We start from the raw sequence: 7,934 nt of genomic DNA, 5'->3' as shown, positions 1-7,934 counted from the left end.
GTTTCTACTGTTGGCCATTGGGCCCCAAAAAGGGAGAAATCCTTTAAGGAAATCACCTCCCTCTTGTCCTGCCGTGTCTTTAGAATCAATAATCCCTCTGCCATATCTGTTTCTGTGATGTCCCGAAGGAGCAGTGTATGTAGGAGGGAGAAGAAAGGCTATATAGCACGTTCCTGCAAAATCTGTCGGTAGCCACGCGTAGGCTCTATCGTGGCAGACAAAATACATGCCCTGGGATGGCACTAACGGTGGGGAATTCTGAGATGTGTAAATGTATGTATGGGAACAAAAACTCTTTCCTTGTCCAGTGTCAGTAATCTGGCCATTCATTTGTAAACAAAAGTTACCTCGATGAGGCACAGTCCAAATTGGTGGAGATTTTCCTTGTTTAACTCTATCTGTAAGGCTAGTAGCGTAACGAGTCACGTTCCAACCATCGTATGCCCGTTTCTCATTAACAGGGGCCTTACTATTCTCCACTATCTTAGCCATAGCCACTATTCCTTTTATCAGAGAACTATGACTAAAATCTGGTCCACTCCCATATGAACCAACTGGACGTCTAAATCGGTTCTGATATGCATTTGAAAACATCACAAAATAGGCCCAAGCGGAACCTTCATAAGAAAATGGAAGGGCTAAATATGGCATCCCTTTGTCTGTGGTATGAGGCATAAGTCCACACGCCCAACAGTCGGTTGTGTTGACTACCAATTGGTGTTGATGCAACAACTGGACAAATGAATTGTTAAAATATTCTGTTCTCCTGATTAGTTCATGTTGGGGAAGCGTATGTAATTGATGTGGGGAGATAGTAGAATGAAAAGGCAAGGAAATAGAAGTAGGGACAGATTTGTGCTGCATAGCATGAACAATCCAACCTGCACAAGCCAATAAGGTACTAGAAAACATAAGAACACACAATGTTATGCCACATCGACTGTACATTAATTTACAATATTTCTTTCTCATCTCTTCCTTCTCATTATTCTTTCCCAAGTTGACATCCATCCTCTAAAATTGTTGCTCACGGCAATCTTCCTTACTCACTTGGTTGTGATTATTAGCCGTCCTATGACACTGCAAGTCCTGGGGGCCTAGCCACTATACAGGTCACAAACCAAGACTCCTACCGTGACGCTGCAACCTGGACAGATGATACATGTCACGAAAGAGATGAAAATCTCAGGTGTCATTGACCAGTCTAGGCCTTAAATTGTATCGAGTTCTGTTCAGTACAGTTTGGTCCTGAAATAGTGTCTGTGGATCTGTAGTGTTCAATCGGAGATGTGGCGGTACGGCTTCTTGTAAAACGTCGTCATCTTCTTTCTCTGACCGAGTTCCATCTAGGTGTGCACTACTGAAAGGTACAAACCGGGGAACCCTGTCGCCTTCAATATCACCTACACCCTTACGGACCCACTGGTCAAAAGGCAAGGGAACCTTTTTGCAGTGCACGCCATGGATCCAGTTCTTTTTCCCTTCGACCTTCACTGCCGTACGTGTCACCAGAAGAACTTGTCGAGGTGCACTCCAACGAGGTTCCAAATTCCTTGTCCTCTGAAAATTCTTCACACAGACCCAGTCTCCAGGCTGGATAGAATGATTTGGGTCCGTGGAAGCCTCTGGTAAAGCGTTTTGAACCTGTTGGTGGAGAACACGTAATTTAGTGGTGAGGTCATGTAAGTAGCAATCAGCATTGGATACTGTATGTCAGAATACTTTTTAGGGCGAGGGACTCCCCAAACATTAGCCGGCCGCCCAAAAACAACTTCGCATAGGCTGAGTCCCAAACGAGAATGCACAGTTGTTCTAGTGGTTAAAGGTAAAGCATCGGGCCAGGCAAGTCCCGTGTGGCCTGTACCTTTGCAAGCTTAAGTTTGAGAGTGCCGTTATAGCACTCTACCAAACCCGCTGATTGAGGATGGTTCGCCGCATGGAATTTCTGCCTGATACCCAAACCGGCACACACCCTTTTCATAATTTGGCCCACAAATTCAGTTCCAGTGTCACTCCAGACAATGCGCGGCAAACCAAACCTAGGGAAAAACTCTTTCAGAAGAACTTTGGTAGTGGACAAAGCAGTGTTGTCTTTCAGGGGGTAGGCCTCTATCCATCTGGAGAAGGCACACACCACCACCAAAACATATTTGAGATTGTTGCATCGCTCCATGTGAATATAATCAATTTGCAACACTTCAAAAGGATATGTTGGGGGAGCAAAATGACCTGCTGGAGTTGGGGTTCCCTTTCCTGGATTATGCATCAAGCAAACGATACAATGTTTCACTAAATTATCTGCACATTTTGGAATCCCTTCGTTCAGCCACACTGTAGCCAGAAGCTTACATATTCCTTTCGCACTGATGTGGGCTGGACCATGTCCCATAGCAACTACAGGCAGTACATAGGCATCTGGTAACAGCCAACGCTGATGCTCTGACAATTCTATCCAACATCCCATTGCGTCCAACATTCCTGTACTCTCTTTCCACTTACTCAACTCTTTCTCTGTAGCCTCTCCTTGAATCGATCTCACACTTTCTATTGTATCCTCACACATTCCTTTTTCCTGGACCCAGTTTGCAGGGCCTGCAACATAAATGCGGCTTATAGCATCCCTGGCTGTTTCTTTCGCTACTTCATCCGCAAAAGCATTTCCGCGACCAACATCATCAGTAATCTTCTTATGTGCACTACACTTTATGATTGCTATCTGGGAAGGCAAAGCAAGTGACTCAAGAAGATCAGTAACCAACTGACCATGCTGTATTTTAGTAACATGGGAGGTAAAGAATCCTCTTTCCTTCCACAAATGACCAAAACTATGTGCCACACCAAACGCATACTGGCTGTCGGTATATACATTCACTCTCTTCCCCTTAGATAACACACACGCTCTGGTCAAAGCTATCAGTTCAGCTGCCTGAGCTGAATTATGTCTGATGCGTGCTGTCTCCACGATTGTATGCAAGGTGGTAACAGCATAAGCTGAAGTTGTTTCACCATTAGGGAGTTTAAAACAAGAACCATCCACCCATAGGATCCCATCCGGGTCCATTAGTGGTACATCTTTCAAATCAATCCTACCTTTTGTCTCCTCCTCAGTACTGAGAAAACAATCATGTTGTTCCTGAATACTTTTCTCCTCTGGAAGGGGTAACAATGTGGCTGGATTTAAAGTGTTACATCGTTTGATGTGCACATGACTAGCCAAAAGCATCAGAAACACCCTCTATAATTGGGGAGGCTGTTGAAACTGGCGCTGAGCAGAGCGAGGAGGATAAGCTTGTTGTAGAAGAACCTTCGTTTTTAATTCTTTAGTCTTTTTCTCTTGCTTGTCTTTTTCCTCTTTGTCCCTGTTTTCATAATATTGATCAGTAGCCAATATCTGAGCAGAAGAAGAAACAGCCCATGAACTTTCAGAGTCTTTCAATTTATGTGACAACTCGGGAAGCAAATTAAATACGAATTTATCGACAAATAATCGCTGTCCACCCTCCGTAGTCATATCCTGACCACTGTGATCAATAAACGTCTCCTCAAAACGAGTGAAGAAATCGGAGACACTCATCTTTCTTCTGCTTACACGCAGATAATTTATCCCAATTAACTCGTAGGGCGGGCATAATTGTTTTCATTAAAGTAATAATCCTACCAGGGAGTTCTGTAATTAACACATCAGGTTTAGCACCACCCACTTGTGCTCTATCCGCGGCAGTTATAGCAACCCATGTACCACCCAATTCTTGAGCGTGATCCTCTCTACGAATCCGAGCCCATAAGGCTTGTGGGACTACATTTCCCATCAACATGTCAATATCGGCTAAATTCATAATACAGGCCTCAACAGTCTGGGACAACTCTTTATAATAACCAGCAGGGTTTTTACGGGGATCCGGTAAAGACTGTTTGAGAGCCAAAACATCAGATCTCTTCCAGGGGACATGTACCCATATACGCTGGAAGTGAGCGGGAATAGCTGGATTATTACCTGCTTGCGCAACCTCTTCCCTCCATATCGGAGGAACCTCTCTCATCGGGTAATGTTTCAATGTCTGCCAAACAGCAGGATGAGAATCAAGAAATGTTTGTGAAGAAAATAAGGACCTAAAAGTAACAAGTGTCCTTACGGCGTCCTCAACCTTAGAACCCACAATGAGTCATTTATCGAAATTAGCCTGAACATCCAACATACCCTGGGGAAGTAAACCCAAATCCATATCCTCCCATCCTTTAGCAAGAGTGTCGCACATAACACTAAATACGTATCTCTGCGTGGGCGCATCCCACTGATGAAAGGTGGTCATGATATCTTTCACACTTTACTGGGGACCCTTCTCAATCCATTTGCGAGCGAGAGAGTCCAACACCACCCGTTTGTCGGAACCGGGAAGTTGACTACGAGACTGTCTTCGAGAAAAGGCCGGAGACAGGTTCAGAGTCTCAAAGAAAGGGGACAGAAAACCAGAGACAGTATCTGTTGTTCGTTTGCGCACAGTAGGAGAATTAGACATAAGGACAGGGGACAAGGTATTAGGGGATACAGGAGAGGAACTGGCAGTTATAAGGGGAGCCGAAGGCAAAGGAGATTGATGTCCAGGAGATGGAGACAAAGGAATCGGTGGCACAGGAGGTGGGAATGGCAATACCGGAAGGGGCAAATGTGGAAGAACCGGAACAGGTGGGGGGACAACAGGCAACTGAACAGGTTGTAGCAACGGGGGTGCATTAGCACCTTGTACATAGGGCGGAGGCAATCTTAATAGGTGGGACATCAAAGGGTCTTCCTCCAGATCCTTATGTTTATCAGAAGGGGAATTAGGCAACACCGGATAGCATCTATCTATTTATTTATTATTTATTTATTTATTTAGCGATTTGTAAAGCGCCTGGTGACCCGAGGGCATCCCCGCGCTATAATCTTGAAGGTGAACCTGAGGGCAAAAAGGGAGGGTTTTTATTTAGGAAACAATATAGTTTTCAATTTCTTCCTGAACAGCAGGTGGTTGGATTCCAGTCGGAGGGTACGGGGGAGAGCGTTCCATCTCGTAGATGCATTAATCGAGAAGCGGCGGCCACCCGAACGTGTCTTCTTATGTCTAGGGACATTGGCCAGATTCTCATTCTCCGAGCGGAGGGACCTGGAGACTTTGTAAGGAGTAACCAGGTCTCTTAAGATGTTTGGGCCGGAACCGTTAAGCAGCTTATGTGCAGTACAGAGGGTCTTGAAATCGACCCTTTGGCGGATTGGAAGCCAGTGAAGATCCTGGATTGCTGGCCTGGCTGATGCTCTGGAGGGGAGGTTCCAGAGTAGCCGGGCGGCTGCATTCTGCGTTCGCTGGAGTTTGGACAGGGTAGATTCTGGTGCTCCGAGGTATATCATGTTACAGTAGTCCAGCCTTGCGAGCACCAGGCCCTGTACTAGGATCTTCCTGGATAGGGGCGGGAGAAGTGGGAGGATCTTCCTGATGGAGCGCATTAGGCCAAAGCAAGTCCCTGCTGTCTTGGTAGCTTGAGTCTTCATTGACAGCTCGGGCTCTAGCCATACTCCTAGGGTTTTAATTTCCTGTTTCGGGGTGGGGATTTCCCCGAAAACGGCTGGCCAGACCGAAGGAGGGATGGTGGACCACTGCTTGCCTAGAAACATGACCTCGGTCTTTGACCCGTTTAATTTGAGTGCTGACTCACACATCCAAGTGTGGATATTTTTAAGGCAGTTTTGGAGATTGTCCGGGTGTTTGTCCAATTGGGAAAGTGAGACGACTAGTTGGGTGTCGTCGGCGTAGCTTACTATTTTAATCCCGAAGGGGGTGACCACATCTTCAAGGGGGGCCATGTAGGCATTAAATAAAGTTGGACTTAATGAGGACCCCTGGGGGACCCCGCTCGTGAGGGGGAGGGTGGCAGAGTGGAATTTGCCATCCCACACCTGGAACAAGCGCCCTGAGAGGAAAGACTCTATCCACTTAAACGCGCTGAACTTGCAATCCCTGCAGCAGCTAGCCGATGAAGAAGGACACGATGGTTGACTGTGTCGAAGGCTGCGCTTAAGTCCAGGAGGATCACTGCCACTGATCCTCCTGAATCCAGGATGCATCTCGCCTCCTCGATGACGGCGAGGAGGGCGGAGTCCGTGCCATGACCTGGACGGAAACCCGTCTGGGACTGCCGTAAGATGTTGTTGGCTTCTAAGTATCGTGACAATTGGCCATTGACCAATTTCTCGGCCATCTTGCTGATACCAGGGAGGAGAGAAATAGGTCTGTAGTTCGCCATGTCGGCTGGGTCAAGCTGGGGTTTCTTTAGGAGTGCCTTAACAATTGCACTTTTCCAGCTGGGGGGAACCGAGCCTTGGGAGAGTGATGTGTTTATGAGCTCCGTAATTGTGGGCACTACGACTGCGGCTACAGTTTTGAGGAATCTGATCGGGGCAGGGTCTAACGGGGATCCGCTTTTCATTTTGGTTAAAGTGGATTCTACCTCGTCTCTTGTTACTGCTTTAAAGGAGGTGAGCTGGGGAAGCACGCTATTTCCTGCGTAGTTAGTGAAACCCTCAGCGTTCCTGTTGTTGGGTAGGCTAAGAGGGGGCAGAGATGTTAAGATGCGATCGATTTTAGCATTGAAGTAGTTGGCCAGCTCATTACTTCTGTCCACAGGAGGTGTGTTAGATGAGGGTGGGACAGGTTTTTTCAGTAACTCTTTAACGATGAGGTATGATTCCCTTGCCGAGTTAGTAGCGTTTTTAATCCTGGTATCATAATGAGAGGCTTACGATGCTGTCTCTCAGAAATTTCCATTGCATTATCAATCTCATTATCTTTAAACTGCTGGGCAGCCTGTATAATCGTAATATTTTGTGCTTTCTTATCTCGTTTTGTCTGCTTAATTTCTTTCTGTTTGGCTTCCTTACGCCAGAGGCGGAAAGAGTCAAACATTGCCGGTCGGGCTTTTCTTTTGAACAATATCGCTTCCAAATTGTCTAATATGTCAGGCTCAAAACTACCATTCGGTGGCCACCGTAGAACACCATCGTTCTTCGTGTATCGGGTCCATGTCTTATTAAAGGCAATGGGGCCGACACCATGTTTTGAATAAAGCTCATAGGTGGGAGTTCCAACCGGAGGAATCGGACAAGAGTCCTCCAGCCGGGAATCCCTATTACAACCAAAGCAACTGAACTTCCTAAACTTACTCAGACCAGGCAGCGTTATTTCACTGGACTGTTTACAAACATCAAGGGGTTAAATCAAATAACACAGCACAAAAGTACTCACCCCTCGGCTTCGGCTTTTGCAATAGCCGAATCAAAGACCCAAATCAAAACAAAATAGTGGGAGCTACCCACCAATACTTAACTAAGTGTCTTCTTACGCCAACAGAGGCCCGTCTAACGTCTCGCGATACCAAACATCATCAAAGGGATCACAAGCAGGGCGGCAGTCAGGGCAGCAGTCATCAGCAGCCGTCAGAAAGGAGAAACCGCGCTGCAAAAGACCTTCGGACCACTTCGACATACAGGGGTCGCTTGACGTGGTTCGCGATTCCTCCAGAATTTTCCTGCGGGGCTCCTCACGATCCTCGGGCAGAACTGCTACCTCTGAAGCCGCCCCACGTTGGGCGTGGAAGATAAGGTTTATTAGCTGCAGCTAAGTACAGTTGTCCCAGAAGTACACTCGGTATGTTCTTAGGAGACTGACACTTTACTTCGTGGCGCACAATCTTTTATAACAAACATTTTCACGAAGAACACTCCCACTGCATACAGGGTTGACCAATGAGAAGAATGTGAAAACAAGATATTAAGTAACTTAAATAAGCCTCTCTCCCAACAGTGTTTGTCACCCTTCCCAACAAGTTTATCAGTGGTAGTGTTTATAATTCGGCTTGCAGGTGGCAGGGCACATTTGTATGCCCGGAGGACAGTTGTGAAA

Source organism: Triturus cristatus, chromosome 9, assembly GCF_964204655.1.
Source record: "Triturus cristatus chromosome 9, aTriCri1.1, whole genome shotgun sequence".
In the NCBI taxonomy this organism is placed as follows: domain Eukaryota; kingdom Metazoa; phylum Chordata; class Amphibia; order Caudata; family Salamandridae; genus Triturus; species Triturus cristatus.
Note: the sequence above shows the minus strand (reverse complement) of the source record.